Source organism: Lontra canadensis, unplaced genomic scaffold (genome assembly GCF_010015895.1).
Source record: "Lontra canadensis isolate GAN:19392208 unplaced genomic scaffold, GSC_riverotter_1.0 scaffold62, whole genome shotgun sequence".
NCBI classification, from domain to species: Eukaryota; Metazoa; Chordata; class Mammalia; order Carnivora; family Mustelidae; genus Lontra; species Lontra canadensis.
Genome location: NW_022631056.1, coordinates 10,734,012 through 10,756,060, shown reverse-complemented (window position 1 = coordinate 10,756,060; position 22,049 = coordinate 10,734,012). Strand labels below are relative to the sequence as shown.

General features: G+C 37.2%; 1 protein-coding gene and 1 long non-coding RNA gene across 6 annotated transcripts in view; both read left to right on the top strand.

Annotated features, from left to right (window-relative positions):
• The window catches only part of ROBO1 (roundabout guidance receptor 1), a 1,159,067-nt gene that overhangs the window by 232,531 nt on the left and 904,487 nt on the right, over positions 1-22,049 (top strand). The window lies entirely within an intron of this gene.
• On the top strand, positions 2,493-11,950 carry LOC116879657. Its single transcript, XR_004385073.1, has 3 exons — positions 2,493-2,503; positions 6,941-6,946; positions 11,650-11,950. It is a non-coding gene; the product is annotated as an uncharacterized LOC116879657 (long non-coding RNA).

Genomic DNA, 22,049 nt, shown 5'->3' with positions numbered 1-22,049 from the left:
CTTTTTGTCATTGAAATAATCGATATCTCCTTGAAAAGTAGATGAATTAATTGAATGTATAAGAAAGGAAGAATTTTCCTTTTCTGTATATAGACATGTTAAATACTGTTGTTAAGTCTCATTGTTTCATGAATAGCATTAATGTTAAGAATTTTTGGAGAATTTGATTTAGCAGTAATGTTAGCAAACTAGTTAGTAGCTACATTATTTTGGGTCATCCTGGTAACAACTTTAAGTCAGATTATCATAACAGGTTTCACAGTACTTTAAGCAAAATGTTCTTTTAAATTTTTGGTTAAGACTTTGCGAAATTTGTTGAAAAGTTAACCAAATGTTAAATTAAAAAATCAACTGATGAAATAAACATTGAGCTGTGTAGACCTTAGTTTATCTCTGCTGGAAAAAAATGTGCTTCTTGTTTGAATGGATTTGAGTAAAATTAAATCATGCAATAACTATTCAAATGGGTTTTGGAACATATTCCCAGGCAACTATAAAGCTTATTTTTTTTTCAAATAATTACCATTAGGTTTCATATAAGTTATGCATGGAAATCTCCTGTGGATTTAGCAGAAAATTGATTTCACTGTGTAGAAACAGCGATAAACCCCAGTTCATACTACCAGAGGGTGAAATGTCTGTCCTAATGTAGAAAACCAGTTAGAATGCAATGATGGGGGAGAGAAGTTGGTTCATGCATTTTTAACATCTGGATATGTTTTTATCTTCTAGATTTATCCCAATTCTTTGGAATCATAATTGCAAAAGATTATTGAATTGAACCCCCTTACTTTACTAATTGAAATCCTTAAAAGTAAAACAAAACAAAACCTGCTTAAGTCACTAGATCAGTGAAAAGTTAGTCAAAAATTGAGTTCTTGAGAATTGCAGGAGTTAGTGACATGGGATCTGTATCGCCAACAATTGAGTTCAGTCTACGTCTAGCTGTGATGAGATATAAATAAACCACCACCTCTGAACTTTTGTTTCTTCAAAGAATTATTGTGGAAATCAAATGATATATGTTTGGCGGTAATAGAAACCACATGATATGAGGTACTCCTTAAAAAAAAAAAAAAAAAAAAACTACTTGGTAAGCACTGTGCTATGAACTTTACTTGCATTCTTTTTGAACCAACAACCCTCCCTCCAAGACAAGGATCATTGCACCTAACACTTGACGTAGCTGAGTGTCAGTTACTGCATGAAGAACCTCCCGGGTGGTCACAAAACTGGTGACAGACCCAGTTTTTTAAACCCATGTAGAACTTTCTCTTGCCTTATTTCCCAATAGCATAGGAACTCTTAAGTAATACTTACTTCCCTTCCTGTTTGGCTGTTTCCACAATACATTTGCTAACATTAATGTTAATTTTAAATATTTCATGATTTTTTTCTAATTTAAGGTAACAATAAGATTCAGAATACTTTAAAACATTTTGCACTTAAGTTCTTCCAATTAGAGGATATAACCAGCTACCCTTTTATGTTTCTGCCATTTGCAATTATCTAGGGGAACTGAATTTTAGTACATGTACTTTCCTAAATTGTGTCTGATTCATTGAGATGATACAAAAAATCTGGAAACGATTTATTAGTAGTAACATGCTTCAAGAGAAAAAACTAAGTAGGAGAATAAAAGCCTTGAAACAGACAGGAAGTTCTAAAGAAACTAAGCACAAAAAAACCTTACTTTTCAGTAAAAGTATTATCTCTGATGCTTACGAAGGTAAACTGATTTTTAAAAATGTTAAAATTGTTGATAAATCATGTGCATAAAATAAAGTTACCCAAGTAGGAAATTTTCAGCAAGTATACATATCTAAATGTATAAATATTGTGTTGACCTGATAGCATTCGGAAATTCTTATTACTCATGGTATCTTTAATAATCACTGCAATTAAGATTTTTTTAATTATTTAGACTATTTTCTGTAAGTACCATTCACTATGGTTTATGTATTGGGGTTTAAAATGTTTAAACACCACCTCCTTCTAGTGAACATTTTAATAAAACATTTCTACATTTTCTGTTGCTCTCTCCAATTTTTTGTTCTACTGACATGCATTTATGACAAATATAGGACAAGTAAGAGACCTTTTTCACTGAAGAAATTGTGATTTTATTGGTAAAAAATAAAAAAACATAAGGTAGAGAAATACACTGTTCTGTTCAATGCTTAAGAATTTTTATGCGAGGGGCACCCAGGTGGCTCAGTCAGGTAATCATCTGCTTTCAATTCAGGTCATGATCCCAGGGTCTTGGAACTGAGCCCTGTGTCGGGCTCCCTGTTCAGCAGGGAGCCTGCTTCCCCCTCTTCCTCTGCCCACTGCTCATGGTCTACCTCAAATAAATAAAAATCTTTTTTTAAAAAAGATTTTATATGACAGATTTTCAAATACTTATTAGGTACTAGCCTGAAAAATCTATGGCGTCATACATATATATAACCAGAGAAATAATAGAACTTCATACCTTTGTATTATTTAAGTAACAAATTTTGTGTCAATTCAACCAAAAATATCTCCTTTATGCCTATTCATTATGATAGAAAATGAATAAGACATATTCCCCATTTTTGAAGACTGCTCAAATCTGGCTTAGGAGATACAAACAAACATGCATAGGTCAATTCAACAGAATATACTTAAGGTGGGTCCAGTTTCTTCTTTGCTTTTTTCTCAGTTTTAAACAGTTTAGGCAAATACTGTTCTTAGCTTATACACACACACACACACACACACACACACACACACACTGGAAAACTCTTGGAATTGTTACTTGAGCGGTCATGTTTTCCAATTTGGGCACAGAAAATAATTCACCTTCAAAAAAGCATAGACACACCTACATACTACTAGTCACATTTTGTTTTTAGGATAGTGTTAATTCTGAGACAAGTAAGAACTATCAACTCTTTGTCCTTCTGCATACACGCAGTCACTTACTGAAAATTACAGAAGAGCTGAGGCTCCTGGGTGGCTCAGTCTGTTAAGCATCTGCCTTCAGCTTAGGTCATGATCCCAGGGTCCTGGGATGGAGCCCCTCATCGAGCCTGCTTCCCCCTCTCCCTCTGCCTGCCACTCCCCTAGCTTGCCCTTGTTCGCTTTCTATAAAATAAATAAGTAAATAAAATCTTATAAAAATTACAGAAAACCTTATTTATACTGCTTTAAATGTTTATATATGTAGAGTACTAAATTTTATAAATAAAGCATACCTTATAAATGGAATTTTATTTATTAGAGGGAGGGAGAGCAGTGGGAGAAGGACAGAGGGAGGAGAGAGTCTCAAGCACTGGGCATGGAGCCTGAAACAGGGCCCCATCGCATGACCATGAAATCAAGACTGAGTGGAAACCAAGAGTCCTATGCTCAACCGACTGTGCCACCCAGGTACCCCCAAATGCAATTTTATTTTTGTTTTGTTTTGTTTTACTTTTTAAACTCTAATTTGGTAAGAATGTTTAACATGAGATCTACCCTCTTAACGGGTTTTTCTTTTTTATTTAATTTTATGTTTTCAGTATTCCAAAATTCATTGTTTATGCACCACACCCAGTGCTCCATGCAATAAGTGCCCTCCTTAGTACACACCACCAGGCTCTCCCAACTCCCCCACCTCCCTTCCCTCCAAAACCCTCAGTTTGTTTCTCAGAGTCCACAGTCTGTCATGGTTCATCTCCCCCTCTGATTTCCCTCAACTCACTTCTCCTTTCCTTCACCTCATGCAATTTTAAAACTCTATTTAAAGAATTTGTAGGTTATATTTAATTATTACACTTTCATTTATTATAGAAAAAAAGTCTAAAGAGTGGCTGATACACACACACACACACACACACACACACACACACCCCAAATGGAGGAGAAGAAGTGAGAATATTTGAGCCTACTCTGACCAAAGTTCTTTATATTTGTGCATAATCTCCTTTCCCATTATGTGCCTTTAGGAGAATCTTTCCTCTTGTCATCAAAATTTCTTTTCAAGCAAGAAACCGATGCCACTGATGGCATAAATTACCTTGTCAAAATGTTAAACTTCCCCCCTAAAATTAAAATATCAAAGCACATATCCCCAAATACAGCAGAAGCTTATGAGAGTCATAGTTTTTAGGGACAGTAGAGTCTACCCCATCATTCTGAAATAATCCTAAATGATTTTCTGATCGTATAAAGTCAATGTTCTTCCATTCTCTTGGTAGAATCTCTTCTCTTGGATGTATTTTGCATGAAGAATGCAAGTCCTATATTTTCAATCTTAGAATGAATGTTAATGTGACTTGTTTTTACTAAAGGATTGAGCATTCTATCAGTGTGTACTAATTTAGTTGGAGAGATATATACACAAATATATATAGACACATATACACACATATACATATATATACACATATATAAAATGTAGTACCTAACCTTTTATGAAACCCCTCACAATATCAAGCTGAGACTGCTTTAAGTACTTAAATATTTTTTTTAAAACAATTAGGTCATGTCTACTGTCCATGAGATAAGTATAAAATGTCATTTATTTGATGTAAAATGCACCTAACATAGAACCTTTAACATTTTATGCATTTAATAAGTGTTTATTTACTTAAATATTGAGGAAATATTGACATTTTATATTTAGGAGCAATCGTTTCCAAAAGATATGTTATTTAAAATATAATTTTAATATGTTGAATCCTTTTATATGTGTGACTTCCCAGAGACTACAAAAAGTTGAGGAATAATGGCCCTATGGTTTGTGCTCTATAATTTAAAAATTCAAAGGTTTTTCTGAATTTAATGTAAAAATAAATCAACTAAAGATAAACTTTAAGAGCATACTCATCTTTGGATATAAATGTCATCTTCAAATAGAAATAATAATGTAAAGATACATTAACCTATGCACTGCATAAATTTATGGGTGTTTTTGACTCCTTCATTCCTTCACCAAGGGCTTACGAGTGCTGCTTCTGTTTAAATCTCCCCAGCAGGCATCAGACATCAAAGTCGATGAAATAAGGCTCCTCTCCTTGGTAGATATAACTGTACAAAATCCAGTCAAATTAAATGATCAATATGATGAAAACAGGAACAGTGAGTCTAAGATTTCAGAAAAGGAAATGATTATGTATTTCTGCTTTGAAGGCAGAATTCAGGAAACATTTTAGAGAGAGAACTTTGAGTCATTTCTTGAAGGAGAAATGGCAACTTGGCCAGTTGCAAGAACAGAGGAAGAGAGGACATTCTAAGAAGGAACAGTCTTGGCAAAGGCAGTGGTGTGAAAGACCATGGCTAGTTTGGATAAATAGAACTATATTATAGCAAAGGAACAACAGATAATGAAGGTTCTTGAATGCCATTTGAAGAAGGCTGGATTTCGTTTTAGCAATACATTTACCAGCAAGGTTTCAAAATACAGAAATCCTCATTTATTATATCAAAACAATTATTCAGTTACGATTTCTTCAGAGTACCCTTGCCTCAGATGAATGCAAATATCACAATGATAGGTGATGGCTTGAATGTTTTATTGTTATTGTTTTCACATATTTGTATTGAAGGTTATGACAAATGAGAGTTTCTTTTAATATCGTAATATGACAACGTTACTTCCTTTGGATTCATTTTCAAAGGTAACTATGTTTTATGTTTCCACAAACAGTATAGTGTTGGGGAAGAAGATGAAAAGTAAGTGCCCCTCTTTCCTGGCAGAGGTGTTCAAGACATGTTTAGGGTACCATTTTTATTTTCAAGTTTTTATTTAAATTCCAGTTAGTTGACACCTAGTATAATGATTTAGGAGTAGAATTTAGTGATTCATCACTCACATCCAACACCCAGTGCTCATTACAAGTGCCCTCCTTAATCCCCATCACCCATTTAACCCATCCCCCTGCCCCCCTCCCCTCCAGCAGTCCTCAGTTTGTTCTCTACAGTTATGAGTCTGTTTTATGGTAACATATTCTGTAGTGGTGTCTCCCCACGTACTTCCTCTGTGATCCTGGAACAGACAGTGGAGAGAACAAACTTCCAGGTTCATAATACAGGAGGCCAACTATATAGGGTCACAGCACTTTGAAAAACTGCTAAGAGAAACTGCTTATTTGAAATCAACTTAAATGTCATTAGAAAGCAACTTTAGAATACCTTTTCAAGGAGCGCCTTGGTGGCCCAGTCGGTTAAACTTCTGCCTTCAGCTCAGGTCATGATCCCAGGGTCCTGGGATGGATCCCTGCATCAGGCTCCCTGCCCAGTGGAGTCTGCTTTTCCCTCTGCCTACCCCCACTCGTGCTTTCTCCTGCACTCACACTCTCTCCCAAATAAATAAATAAAATCTTTTTAAAAAAGGAAAAAAAAAAGAAAAACACCTTTTCAATGGGGTTTATCCTAAGGATACGAAAGATTTTTCATTCGTTTTAACTTCTTTCAAATTCTGTTACTCATACAGTCTTTTGTCTTACACATGTGCTTAGGTTCACAAAGGCACGTAGTACAGTTATTTAAGCATCTTTCATCCTAATTTGGTAAAACGAGGTGTCTGAAGTTACTTGAGCCATTTGGAAAAGACCCATAGAGCGCCTAGTTTATTCTGCCACCTTGTGGTTAAGACACCAAATTTTCATTACACCGATGATTTAACAGGTACTCAACTTCAGGGAAATAATTTCCAACATTTCATAAATAGGAATCCCTAAGGACACATTTTAAAATATTTTCTGGATAAATAGGAAGATATTTAAGGCAATATAAGTGCTTGTCTTTAATTGCTTAATGTTTGTTAAAAGCAAGGGACAGAAAACAATTAAATCTTATTTTCCTGGGACACATTTAAGGTTAAAAAACTGGTATAATTAAATACTGCAATTAGCAAATGAGCAGTTGTGGGGAGAGGAGCTGATATCTTCCCAGGATGCCCCAGCCTTCACTCACATAGGCTTGCTCTTAGAGCAAGGTCGGAAAAAAAAAAAAAAAAAAAGTTCAATCGCATTAAAATCAGTTTTTTTTCATTCTGTGACAACCACTAATATCTAGAGAATATCTGATACACATTTTCTGTTTAATAAATGTAAATTGTGGCCTAGAGAACTTCACTTGATAGCTGAGAGTCTCGTTTTAAACCAGTGATTTTACCCCATCCATTAAATGAATTTAAAAAAATGATTTAAATCTCATTCAAAAGTATTTTTTTCTCAGGATCCTGGGTTTTAGTCAGTAAGCATTTGCCTTTGGCTCAGGTCATGATCCCAGGCTCCTGGGATTAAGTTCTGAATCAGGCTCTCTGCTCAGTGGGGAGCCTGCTTCTCCCTCTCCCTCACCCCTCCCCCCTGCTTGTCCTCTCTCTCTTTCTCTCCCAAATAAATAAAATCTCAAAAAAAAATGTTCTCTCACAAATAATACTTTTTTTTTAAGTGACTCAGGATTGCTTTTAGGTTGGTGCACTTTAAAACTATTTCTCAGCTAAAAAACATTAGCTTCATTAAAATCCAACATTAGCAATAGAAATCTGTTAACTTGAAGTTCGTTTGCTACTTATTTTTCCCTCACATGGCTCTTAGTCACTCTTCCACTCCATATCAATTATATATCATCCATGTAATTAATCTTTATTATATTTTAAATTCCTAACAAAAAACAGCATAGACTCATAAGATTTGTGAGATTTTTTCTATATTCATCTTAATTCTTCAATTTTTCTATCTGTATATGACTGCAAATGCCTTCATTTGAAAATATAATTTAAGAATTTTTTTTTTACATGTTCATCATCTGCCATTGCTGCACCTAACAAAACCAGTTCCTCTATTTTTTCTTGTCCTTGGTACTCCCACTAATGCCCTGAGACCCCAAGTATGTGGCTCAATTACTGAGAGAAATGGCACCTCAGATGCTCCTTTTTCTTACCATTACCTACCATTACTTCCAGCAGGATATCGTTTCAATGGAACTCCTCTTGGTCCATTATCTTTTGTTTTGACCTGTATTTCAGAAGCAATCTCACAGCCTGAGGCTAATATCTAACTTCCTGATGCGCCCAGTCTAGTCTTCCTGCCTCTTTTTCCTTCCTTCCCTCAGCATGTGTGTATGCCTCCACCTGTATGAACCAGATCTTTCCATCAAAGCTTGTGATCAACTCAAGTATTCTCAATCCTGCTGCTTTTCTCCCTGTAAGACACTTGTAAGAAGGTGATAATATATCCCAGTTTGCCAAGACAATCCCAGTTTTTATCTATTGTCCTAGCTAATTCATCGAAAAATACTTTCACTCAACATTGACCTGGTTTGGATATTAAATTATGTTACACTGACTCTCCCTCTGCATCTGAATGCCACTGCTCATAGTGAGAGTCTATTTCTATCTCCATCTGTGGGGGCTTGGCCATGTGACATGCTTTGTCTGATGACCTATGAAGGAAAGAGACCAGGGCTGCCTCTGAGAAGCTCTAGGAGCCACTGAGAGTTTCTCTGAGGTCTCTTGATCTTTTCCCTCAGCCCCAAGAATCATGGCCTCACAGCAGAGATGTTCCTTCCGCCCAGGTTCTGGATCAAGAAGCATTCCATTCCAGGACAGAGGAAAGCCACAACTACCCAGCCGCCTTCTGCATGAATACGAATGAGAAATGTATACTGTTGAGAACCAGTGAGATAAGGGGATTTTCAAAATTATCTTTGCTTCATGTAGCAGAAGCTTTTTTGTTGGTGGTGGTGGTTTTTGTTATTAGCCTTCTGTGCTTCAATGTTAAAAGGATTCATCTTCGGGTCTTCTGACTCACTGTAGTTTCATGGACAATTCTGAATTTGTTTCTGGCATATACTGAGAAGTCCCCTTTTTTGGGAGTGGGAGTAACTCAGAGAATATGTAGGAGAGCAGAAAGCAGGGAGGCAAACAGGGAGGCTGGTAGCCACAGCCTGTGCCATTAGGAACCCCGCTCTCTAACCTTCTGATTAGATACGTGCAACCATCAGTTTTGGGGGGCAGGGGGGGGTGTTTTGTTTGTTTGTTTGTTTGTTTACATACCGCACTTTCATGAATTTCTTTCCCCAATTCTGAGTGTCTATGGGCAGGTTGGTAAATTAAAGAAACCTGTAGGAAAGTAAGTATATTAATCTGAAAATGTATAAGGAAAATCAAACACACTGGGACAGCAGCCGTGGAAGAGAGGACTCCTGTGTGACGTCTGGTCAAATCCTGATTGTGTTGGCCCTGGTCAGTCCAGGGGAAGGGGGAAGACGGCTCCTGTGATTTGACTGTTGACTCCTGGCAGGCTCTGCCTTTCCTCACATACTCTCTTACCACTAGGTGGCTCTCCAAGCCAACCTGTGCAATAAATCCTACACTAGACCTTTACAATATATGGTATATTTTCAGCTTTTCCTTTTTCTGAAAGAGTTTAAGTCATCATTCCTTAGGATACTAAATATTCATTCAATCATGTTTTCTCATTCATTCCTCAACGTCTGAAGGCTTGATGAGGATCTATGATAGAGCTTATCTCTTAGTATAAACGCATACTTTAGACCTTGCCGCATGCCAAGCCCTCAGTGAGTTATACTTACTATTAATCATTCATACACCCTATTTTTTCTTACTAATTTCATAATTGAAAATCATGACATAATATTTCCCATATCTTGCCCCTCTCTATTAAACAAACACCCAGAGTAAGGGGTAAACAGAGGCAAAGATGGGCTGGAGATGAAGATTTGGGGCCATTAACGCTTCCAGATTAATGCATGAAAAGATGAGTCAGGAGGACTTTTTAAAGAAGAAGAGAACAAATGATAAATCCTAAGGCCTACTAATATTTAAAGGTCAATGGGACAATAAAAAGCCTGTTAAAGAGATTGATGCAAAGCAACTAGGATTTCTAGAACAATCAGAAAAGAGTTTTTCCCGAAAGCCAATGGCAAGAAGTTTTTAGGAAGGAGAATATGATGGTCAGTGTCAGATGTTCCAGAAAAATCAAGTAAGATAAGGAAAGAAAATGGAACTTCGGAGGTTACTGATAACTTTCACAAGGGCGTTAACAGTCAAGTGATAAATGTACTAGTCAGATTGAAATGGGTTCCAGAATGCCTGGGTGTGAGGTCATGATGGAAAATGAGGAGAAGTGTGATAATTGAAGGGAGAAATGAGGTTAGAAAAATATTTTTCCTTTTTTTGTTTTTTAAATCAGGAAAGACTGAGCATGTTTTTAGAAGTCAATGGAAAGAACGTTAAAAGAGTGGGTGGCACAGTCGATAAGGCGTCTGACTCCTGGTTTTGGCTCAGGTCATGATCTCAGGGTCCTTGGATCCAGCCCCGAGTCGAGCTCCACACTCAGTCCAGAGTCTGCTTGAAATTCTCTGTCCGTCTCCCTCTGCCCCTCCCCGCCATGCTCTCTCTCTTGTGCTCTCTCTCTAAAATAAATAAATAGATCTTTTTTTTTTTAATGTGGGAAGGTTGCATGGAATATTACAGGCATAATGTGCTATGATGTAGTTTTTCATTCAACTAACAAAAAAAAATGTTTTATTACACATTCTTGACAAAACTGGGGAAAACAGCAGCTCTCATGGGAGAGTTGCTCATGGGAGGGTAAATTTGTTATAGTCTCCATTACAGGCAATTGTTCAATATTTGTCTTTTAAAAAAAATACACATAACCTTTTTTTTAAAAATTCACATAACTTTTTAATCAACCAGCTCCACTTCTAGGTATATGTTCTAAACTCATACAGATGTGAATTGATATATATGTAAGATTATTTTATCAGGACACAGGTATTGATCCATCAACAGTATTGATTTAATCAGTTTATGTCTCTGCAGACAACTGAACAGAATATAGCTTTAAGAAACAAATGGCCAGGGGCGCCTGGGTGGCTCAGTGGGTTAAAGCCTCTGCTTTGGCTAGGGTCAGGAACTCAGGGTCCTGGGATTGAGCCCCGCATCGGGCTCTCTGCTCAGCAGGGAGCCTGCATCCCCCTCTCTCTCTGCCTGCCTCTTTGCCTACTTAAAAAAAAAGAAAAGAAACAAAAGGCCAAGCTGTCTATTTACTTGTATAGAGAAATATCCGGAATATTTTCAGTTAAAAAACAGCGCATGGTAGAAATATCAGCTGCTAATATATTGTGTATAATAAAAAAAGAAAGAGAATATAAATTCATTTTTGTTTGCATGAAGACAGAGGGACTAAGGAAAGAAAGACTGAGGAGTCACTGTGAATGATGGTAATGTGTATTCAGGACGGTGGTAGGAGGGATTGTGTGAAAATTGGTCTCCTGGGAACTGAGATGATCGGGGAAGACTTTCCACAACATTACTTTTTCTTCTGTTTTGAAATTGTGTATTTTTCCCACTAAAAATTTGAAATATGGATTTTTAGGACCCACTTGTAGTTGAGCTATAAAGGAAGAAGTGGAGTGGAGGAGAATATGGGATTATATGTAAGCAGGATTTAATCTAGCTGAAGGAGATGGCTTTCTGACAAGTAGCATTTGTGCTAAAGCTTGAAATGGAAGCAGCAGTGGGGCCAGTGAAGGGGAGGGTAAGGATGTGCCCAGCAAGTGGGTATTCAGTTGAAAAGAGAGAGGCAAGCAGTGAGGGCGAGGAGAGAGAAACCGGACAGACAGGTGAGCAGAGGATGTGAGATGGAGACGGACAGTGAAGGACAGAAAAGAGAACAGGAGATAAAGGTGGTCAGAGAGCTGCATGGGGGTGAGAAAAAAGATCTGTTGAGGGACATAGGAGACAAAGGAGAGAGGAAAGGTCTACCTGTGGCTATAGGGACACTGAGATGAGAAAGGAACCTGCTTGGGGAGACCAAAAGGGAACACAGACACGTAGATGGAGAGAGGTAGGGAGACAAAGGGAAGAAAGGGAGAGGGAGAGAGCGAGATTGCAGGACTCAAGAAGAAACCTGGTATGCTAAGTAGCAAGCTAGGCGTCTCTTCCCTGGCTCTGATGTCCAGGATGACAAAGTTACCCTTTAGAACCGAATGTTATCTGCAGACTTAACAGAGTTCTGCAAAGTTGTCACACAACACATACTGTGGTCCCAATGAGCCGTGAGTTCATGTCTATAGCTACCGTGCTCTTATGTGTACGTTCTCTTTTAATCTAATAATAAACTAAAATTTAGCGATTCAATAGAAATAGTAAACCTAGTTGTCAGCTTGATTATTAAGGGTTCCGAGTTGTTACAGTAAAACAGTGAAACAATGAAGGTATCAGCAGTGTCTCCTACAATTATGTGCTTTATTTTTCTTCATACTCATTGACCATTTCTAGAAGGAAAATCAGTATCAGCTAACACTGAGGGAAGAAACTTGGAGAGTGAAAGTATCTCATCTAACAGGTATCTTGTTTTTCTTGTAAAAGCTTTGTGATTTTTTTTTTTTAGAGCATATATGCATAGCAGATAGGCCTCATTTAATAAATGAAATATACTGTTGAGGACAAAATTACAAAGTAAAACATGTAAAAGCCAAATGCCTTTTATTTTTTTATTATTTTTTAAAGATTTTATTTATTTATTTGACAGATCACAAGTAGGCAGAGATGCAGGAGGGGGGAGGGGGAAGCAGACTCCCGGCTGAGCAGAGAGCCCGATATGGGACTCGATCCCAGGACCCTGAGATCACGACCAGAGCTGAAAGCAGAGGCTTAACCATTGAGCCACCCAGGCATCCCCCCCCACCAAATGCCTTTTAAACAATGGTTATGTACCAGTTGGCTAGCTAAAATGATGCATAGATATTTAGTGTTTCTTTTTGTGTCATATTACCTGATGAAAATGTGGGTCTGATGCAATGATTCTATTCATTTTCTCTAACCTAGGTGTTAGTCAAATGAAGATTCAGTAGGACAAATCCTTGGATATGGTATTTTGAATATACACACATACATACTAATAATGCAACACAAGGCTATGATTTATGCATATTTGTTAAATATATGCTTAGGGAGAATTCTGCAAAGACCCTATTGTATTGTCTCAAAATGGAGTTGGAAAGTATTGAAAACTAAGACACTGAGGACAAATTGCTAGAGGCTACAGGAATGTCTGCTAAGCAGCCGCAAACATCATTTCTAGTGGAGAGGAAATTTGCATCTTCATAATAAGTGTTATATGAAAAGCAGAGCCCTTTTTACATGCCCGCTCAGCTCCTCGGGCTATGCTTATCTTCTATCTGGAATACTGCCTAATAAGAATAGGAAATTCTCCATTCAGTTTGCCAATTATATCTGCCATGTGCAGGCAACACAGAGCATTGGTGAACGTTCAGCAGCCTGCGGATTGCATTCGTGGGTGGAGGATGGTCAGCTTTGTTCAGCAATCCGGGAAGCTTTGCGGACTTTAATAATACATGAGGAGGCATGGGGGGGAGAAGGGTCTGGGCTATTTTTCACCCTCTCGTGTTGACTGCGCGCTTTCTGCCATGAGCCTTGAAGTCTCCCGTTTCCGAGCTCTGGTTGGAAGGGGACGTTAGAAAACGAGGTTTGGAGAATTTTACATTTAGTGGAGTGAACCTCTTCGGCGACCAGATAGACTCGGGAAGGAATAGCAAGTCTGGGGCGGAGCATGTGTTTGCGTCACCCAGAAACGTTGCTCTAATGTAAAATGAGGAAATGCAGCTGCAAATGTGATAACGTAGCTTTAAAAATTGGCTAAATGATGAAGTGTTTTGATTTAGAGGAAAGGAACTTTAAGAACGAAAATATTTTTCTTTATATTCTGTAAGAACTCAATGAGTAGTTCAAAATGTTAAGTGTGTATATTAAATGTGTACATTCTAGTCTCTATGAATTTGCTGAATTCATGGATTCAGCCAAAAATTTCACTCCTTGTTCATTCATGCTATTGTCTCTTTCTAGGGATAAAACATCCAAAGGTGTTTATAAACACACACACACACACACACACACACACACACACACATCAAAAGGTTAAATGGTTTTCCAGGAATCATGGTGTTCCTGGTGTTAATTCCCTCTGAACTAGGCTTCTCATCCAGTGCTCTAGAAACAGGATTGAAAATTCCCGTGCCTTCAAGCCCTTTGGAAGAGGACTAAGTATAAGACAACAGGGACGGCTGTGGACCCCAACAAACCAAAGGCATGTCCCCGAAGTGTTAAATTGAAAAAGAAAAGTAAGACATGGTATTGGTCAACTAAGCTTACAGCAGGTCGATCATATCCACTAGTTTCCTATCACAGTTTAAACATAGTTCTGCTGTCTACAGAACTGTACCTCAATTTTTTGGCACCTCAATTTTTTTGAGAAACAAAAATTGTACCTCAATTTTTTGGGGAAACACCTTGAAGGGAACAGACTGTAAAGCACGCTGTCAGAGTCAGAGGAACTCATCGGACTCTTCCATCTACACACACCCCCTACAAATGCTGGAGCTAAATGCGCCTTTTTGTAACTGAGGCCACATGTAAGTGTTAAATTCTGTTCTTTTACTCTCGTCTCCAAATGAGCAGGTAGGTCTTCTCTGTGAACACAGTCTCCAGCCTTGACCTGCTCATTTCATCTCCCGGCCTTTCTCTTCTCCCATTCTAGAAAGCTCACCTTTCTCTGTGGCCCCTACATCCCCCAGGCCCAGTTCCCTGTGGATTCCACTATTTGGACACACACTGTGCGGGTTCATGGAAGCATGATGAGACGTGATGGTAAAAGACTGTGGCCTAGAAAACAAGAGATTTTGATCTCAGTGGTTTTCGTGGGGCAAAAGAGTGGAAAGAAATTCTCAGTGAGCCTTATATCTAATATTTTGCTGGATAGGATTACTTTCTCCTAAAACTTCTGAAATACCAGCACATACCAAAAAAAAAAAAAAAATCTCTTCGGGCTCTTTTAGCAATATAACTTTGTGAGAGAGGTATTCAAATGTGCCATTGAGTTTCACATAGATAAAGCAATAACACAATTTCTAAAAATCAGTACTATATTTAAGATGACAATAAACCCAACAATAGGCAATGAATGGGACCAGAGAGAAGGGTTTTTCTTCCTTACCGTGGCTGATTCAAATTATTCTTACTCAGTTTTCTTCAATGTTAATGCTGACTCTGACAAGGCAACATTCTCCTTGGCTTATGTAGGTCAAAAAGTGACTTAATCATTCTATAAAGATGTCATTATAAATTGAATTACCTCTCAGTTATGTAGTGAGCCTTGTGAATTTACTAGAGAGTAGGGAGGGGACTTGCATGAGAACAGTAATTTAATTACTTTTCCTGTAACTGAAGGTATGGTTTTAGTTCATGATAATTATCCTAGCGTAATGTTTTTTTCCTCTACTGATGGTCCTTGAAACTCAAAGATTATTTTATTTAAAATGTGGCTGAACATTATTGTATCTCCTTAAGAAAATATATTAAAATATTTGTTTATATGTATATAGATATATGTTTACATATTCTAGTTACCTTAAATCATCTGCTAGTTTTCTATGGTAGAATATATAATATTGTACTAGACTTTCAATGCTTTCTTAGAAAATCTGAGACCTAAAGTTCCATAGATCAGCCAGAACATTTAAAAACGGTTTCTTACGCTCCATTAAATACACTGTTGGTTTGTTTGCTGATATTTCCTTTTGGTTATTTGTTATCTTTCATGGGATTTTCTAATGTCTCCTAGAATTTCACAGATCAGTAATCTGAAATGAGATTTTGATGTTCAAAGCCTGAGTCCTCTGCTAGATATTAAATATTCCATGTGAAGGTCAGGTTAGGGTTGATTCATGGTGCTTGGTACAAACAGCAGCTTTCGGTCCCTTTTAAATCATGACTTCTTCCTTTTTATTTTTTTTGCTTTTAATACATAATGGACACTTACACTTAAAAGATCTACTTTTTGCATTATTGAAAAAAGGTATATTACATTTTTCTAAGGAAAATTTTGAAAGGCTTGGATTAAAATTCTGACTGTACATTTTGTTTTTATGGTACTACTTACAGTTTAGGACTGTTTATCTCTGAATGCCTCACATCAGGCTTTCCCTGTAAGTTCTCCGTCTTTTGTTTGTTTCTCTATCTTCAGTGTGGTGCCAGCTTCCTTTATTTTGGAATTTATTATTCTATTGTGATGATAGTAAATGAAAGTTTATGTGATAAAATATTTCCTATTTAGGAAAAGGAAATTATTGTTAGCATTTTTGGGGCTTGATTTCTTTTTATGGGGTCAGTGAACATAACACTCAAATTTTGAAAAAACACTGAGATAGAGCATAAAGAATCTAGCAACAGAAGCCTAATTGCCACTTATTATAAATGACCTTGAGCAAATCACCAAGATTCTCTACTTCTTTTTCTTGTCTTTGAAAATGGGACCATAGCATGTAGCTACCTTACAGGTTTGAGAGAACCAAATTGATATATATAAGTCCTCTTGAAAAATATAAACTAAAATAAATATGTAAGGTATTTTAATTTTAAGAATTAATGCAGATTTATAAAAAAAATCGAGATAGGGAAAGAATCATAATTAACCTTAAATACAGATTAGTATCTTGGAGGTATTTTCCCCCTACAGTTTATAAAATCTTGGTGGGATTTTATATCAGCTCATGTAGCTATGTTCACATAAAAAGTATTAACAGTGGTAGGAGAAGAGTAAATGAAACAAGATGGGATTGGGAGGGATATAAACCATAAGTGACTCTTAATCTCACAAAACAAACTGAGGGTTGCTGGGCAGAGGGGGGTTGGGGGGGGTTATGGACATTGGGTAGGGTATGTGCTATGGTGAGTGCTGTGAAGTTTGTAAACGTGGAGATTCACAGACCTGTACCCCTGGGGGGAAAAAAAATATATATATATATATGTTTATAAAAAATACAATTATAGAAAAAAAAAGTATTAACAGTTGGAGTCCCCTTTTTTTCATAAGTTCAGTCTGCCCACACATCATGTGATAAAAAACAGAAAATTTCTCTGGGCCTCGGTATCTTCTCTAAAAAAGTAAGTTAAACCAGATACTATGTAAACATTGTTATCAATTTCTTTAGAGCTTCTGATGCCTCATTGATCTTGAGTCTACCAGCTGCCAGGACTGAAGCTCATGAAAATGTTCTCTCTGGTCAAAAAAACAATGGCCGCCCTGGTGGTCCTATGGAGCTGCTTGTCCTATCTAAATGCTGAATGGATGAATGGAGGAAATGAAACAGTAAGAGTTTCAAAGGAACCGGAAGTAGACAACCAGTTATCTGAAGATCAGTAGCCTCAGGGAGTAGTGGAAGTGAGAAGGGCAATCTACCAATATATCCACCCAAAAGAAGGGAAAGGTTTTCCTCCTTTCAGTGAATAGATGATCTCATCTAATCTGCCAAATAATGTTCCATCGTAACAGGAATTGCTACCACTATACAGATGAAGATGAAAAATGTTAGGTTCTGAGATAATAAGTTAACTGCTCGACATCACTGAGCCAGCAGTATGTAATGCTGGAATTCTAACCTAGGTTTTCGTGACTATGTACAAAAATCACTATCTACAATTAACAGATTAGGTATTTTCTGGATTATTCTCTGCCATTACCCCTGCTCCACAATGTGAAACCCCCAATAGAGATTGTGTGTTGTGCTGATGGCCGTAACCAGTGCCTCGAAGAGTCCCTTGTTGTGTCCCATAAATGTGCACACAACACATATTTGTTGATTGGATAAGACAGTATTTATATTTATAGTATTTGTTTGTTCATTCATTTTTAAGACTTTATTTGTGTAGAGAGAAAGAGAGAAAAATATGAGTGGGAGGAGGGGCAGAAGGAGAGGGAGAGAATCTCAAGCCAACTCCACACAGAGCACTTACAAAATTGCCCTGAAATCATGACCTGAGCAAGATCAAGAGCCACGTACTTAACCTACTGAGTCAGCCGGGTGCCCCTATTTATAGTATTTATTGAACTATTTCTATGTTTCACGATTTTAAAAGTAAAGAAAAAAGTTTTATTCTTTTTAAATGTTTGCTTTAATTTTATGTAGATCTTGCCTAAAATCTTTATCTGATAGAAAAGTATTCCCAGCTTTTAATATAAAGATTCAGCCACTGGCCCACTAAGTTACTCTAAATTTAAATTAGAGTAAAAGGAAAAGTTTCACCAATTTTTTCTAAAATCAACAGTATTTTCTAGTCTATTTAAGATTAAAAAGTGTATAGATTTTTTTAAAATACTGTGAATAGGAAAGCATGCTTACCAAATGTGGTTTTGAGACACCCTGATACTCTAGCAACTCAAGAAGACCATTAAAACTTCTAAACATTATTTAATTTTATTTCATCTTAATTCTAAAATAAATACATGGCATTATTTTTCAGTTACTGTAGGAATAATGATCTTCAAATGTAGCAATATCTGAAAACAGTTATCACCCAAATCTTAGAATCTTTGCATTAAGCCTACAACAGCTTGTGTAATTTTATTTCCTTTCCATGAGTTCTCTTATTACACAGACATTTAAGATCTTACACAGATTTTATTTCATCCCAGATCATCTGATTCTGTTTGGGAGGGATTTGAAAATCAGTGTGCATAATCTTTCCTAGAATGGAATGACCTAACCTCTGAAATCTTCTGTGGATGGCTGGAATCATAAAGGGGTTAAAGATGACCTCTACCCCTACCCACCCAAAAAATGAATAGAAGAGGAAAGATGTTTAAAGTAGTCATATCTGGGCTCCTGGGTGGCTCAGTTGGTTAAGCGACTGCCTTCGGCTCAGGTCATGATCCCGGAGTCCTGAGGTCGAGTCCTACATTGGGCTCCCAGCTCCGTGGAAAGTTTGCTTCTCCCTCTGACCTTCTCCCCTCTCATGCTCTCTCTTGCTGTCTCTCAAATAAATAAATAAAATCTTTTAAAATAAAATAAAATAGTCATATACTCTGACATGGAAATTTGCTTCTCAAGTCCAGGGATACAGATTTAGTCAGACCTAATTCCCCATCATGTTGTCGCCATTTCTTACATGTGTGGTCTTAGAGAATACCTTAAAGATTGAGAGCATCAATATCCTTCTTTGTTTATTTATTTATTTGTTCGTTTTTTATTAGGGGTTGTAATAGTTTAGACCTCAGAAGATTTGTGTCACGACACATGCTTTGCACAATGCTGGTTATACAGTAAATATTTAATACATTAGAAGAGTATTATGATGCTGAGGTGTACATCCTACAGTGGAAATCAGATGATGTAGGATGAGTAGTAAGCAGAGGTACCAAAATATTGTCCACTGTTCCAATCTGTTTTTCACAGAAATACATTAATTTGTTTCATGGAGGAAGGTTAAGAGCAAAGAAGAGTTTTAACATTATTCATTAATGTGTAGACCCTGGGGGCACCTGGCTGGCTCAGTTGGTACAGGAGGTTACTCTTGATATCAGGGTTGTGAGTTCAAGCCCCATGGTGGGGGTAGAGCTTAACTTTAATAACAATTTTTTTTTTAATTTAAAACCTTATACAGAAACCAAGACATATTGGAATTATTGTGCCAAGTTCTGGGCAATGTTAAGCAAGAACATGTATAGTCTATTATATAAGAGAGACAAAGAATAATCAAATCGTTACATAAATGAATATAGAATTATAATAAAGAGGAAAAGAAGAAATAATGGGAAATTCAAAACTTCCCAGAATTACATCATATATGACTATATAGGAAATGAACCTTCAGAATATTGAAATTCTGAATTTCCTAAATTCCCCCGGACAGACAATCCCCAAGTCCCAGCTGCTTCTTCAGACAGGATATAGTCTGTAGACTAGCTTTGAAGTAAACAAAAGATCACATTTAAAAATGAGCACACATAAGAACTTTAAAAAGAAAGGTGTTTAAACTTCAGGAAGTGAGATTTAATTCAGCCATAAATATTGTTAAGTACTGAAATTTGGCTGCCTTCCTGGAAAAAAAGTGAAATAGAACCAGCCATAATCACAGGGTATCCTGGACCAGTTCTTTCACAAGGAAAAGGCAAATCTAGGGGACTGCTTTAGCTTCCAGATAGATCTGATCCCATGATAGAAGTAACTCCCCCAAAATAATATTTAATCCTTTTGTAATACATAGTTATGTGTCCCTACATTGTAGAAGTTGCTTTTGCTAGGGACTGATGTATTATTAAATATCCTTATGCACATTCTGTACCTTGAGAAAAAAATATTCTTTTCTTCACGCATTTTTTTCCAACAATGTGCTAGGAGATTTACACTTTGCCTTACCAGTTTCTTCCTTAAATGAAATCTTTGGATTCTAAAAGTAAACCAAACCACTATATGCCAATAAAGCACTTTATTATGAATCACTGTCTGTTTGCAGAGTAAGAGGATGTAGAAGCCACTTGAGCAGCCTACAACAAAACTAGGCCACGTGCAAGTTCACTCATTCTGGTGACCAGAATCCAGTGGCTTCATTTATAATCCGGATTGTTTTTCTTACAGATAATTAGAAAACTGATACCAGAATACTGCATTTTTGTATCCTCATACAAGTTTAAATCGTTGCACAATTTCTAAAATGCGCTTTTGGGATGATGGGAAACTGCAGGTTTTTCGTGGGAATTGCATGCATTTGAACAACATGAAAGTCTTGATCATATTGTTTACATTCTATTGAGCAACGGCAGCTCAGAGCTTGTATTTTAACTGTACATATTAGTATATTAGGGATGCCGTATGAATTACCACAGATTGGGTGACTTAAATAACAGAAATTTATTTTCCACAATCCTGGAGGCTTGAGTCCAGGATCAAGGTAGCAGCAGGGAGGGTTTCTTCTAAGATCTGTCTCCTTAACTTTTACATGGCTTTCTCCTCCCTGTGCCTGTCTCTGCCCAAATTTCCTCTTCTCATGAGGATGCCAGTCATAGGGACTGAGGGCCCACCCTAATGACTCATTTTAACTTAATTTCCTCTTTAAAGATCCTGCTTCAAATACATTCCTATTCTGAGGAACTGTGGATTAGGGCTTCAACATTTGAACTTCGGGAGGACAGTTCAGCCCCTAACACCACGGATTTTGGAAAAGTACCTTCGAGGATAATACTAAACATTGTATTTTAAGGAAAAAGCAAAGATTCGTAAAACTACAACACCACCAGCTTACACCTAAGCACACCTAAGCATAACCGTGTTGTCTCAGAGAAACTAAAATGTGGATGTACACAGATTTGCAATGTTAAAAGCACCGAGACCAATTTTTCTCTAGGACAGACAATACAATAAACTAATAAAGTGTTTAAAAGGACGATCAGGGGGTGACTGGGTGGCTCAGTTGGTTAAGCGACTGACTCTTAGTTTGGGCTCAGGTAGGTCACCATCTCACTGTTGTGAGATTGAGTCCCATGTCAGGCTTGGCGCTGAGCTGAGTGTGGAGCCTGCTTGGGATTCTCTCTCTTCTTCCTCTGACCCTCCCCTCCATGCTCTCTCTCTCTCTCCCAAAAATAAATACATACATAATTTTTTTTTTTTTAAGGAACATCAGAGCTTTTCTATACTTCTAATTTTCAAAACACAAGGAATGGATATTTGGAGAAGCTGCTTTAAGGTCTGAGGACCTTTCCCACAAATTTATATCCTCTTGTTTTGGCCCCTGGTCACAGCAATTCTGTTCAGCTCTTGGAATAGAGAACTAAGCAGGTGCAAACCCTCTTCTTTTTTTAATCATTTTAGGAGCCTGGGTAATATTTATAATATTTGGAGCCCAGATATGCCTAGAATTCCTCAAAATACAACTTAAATATAACTACACAAGGGCTATCTCAAAATCTGTAAGTAGATTTAAGATGATGAGATAAAATTTCTCTAAGTTTTCTCCCGACTCATTATCTCCTAGATCTTCCCCTGCCTTCCATGCACTGGAAGTTTCTGCATAGTCATGCCCAGAGTCTATCGCGACCTTAGTAGACAGCTACTTCTGAGCTACATCTTTATCAAGGAGTCCCCCTCCAAGCTGTCATACTAGATCACTAATGACATAGTCCTCGTTTTGTATACCATCCTGTTCCTCACTTAACTTTTAACAAACTGCTTAATGCTCTCTAAGCATGAATTTTGAAGGCATGATCTACCAT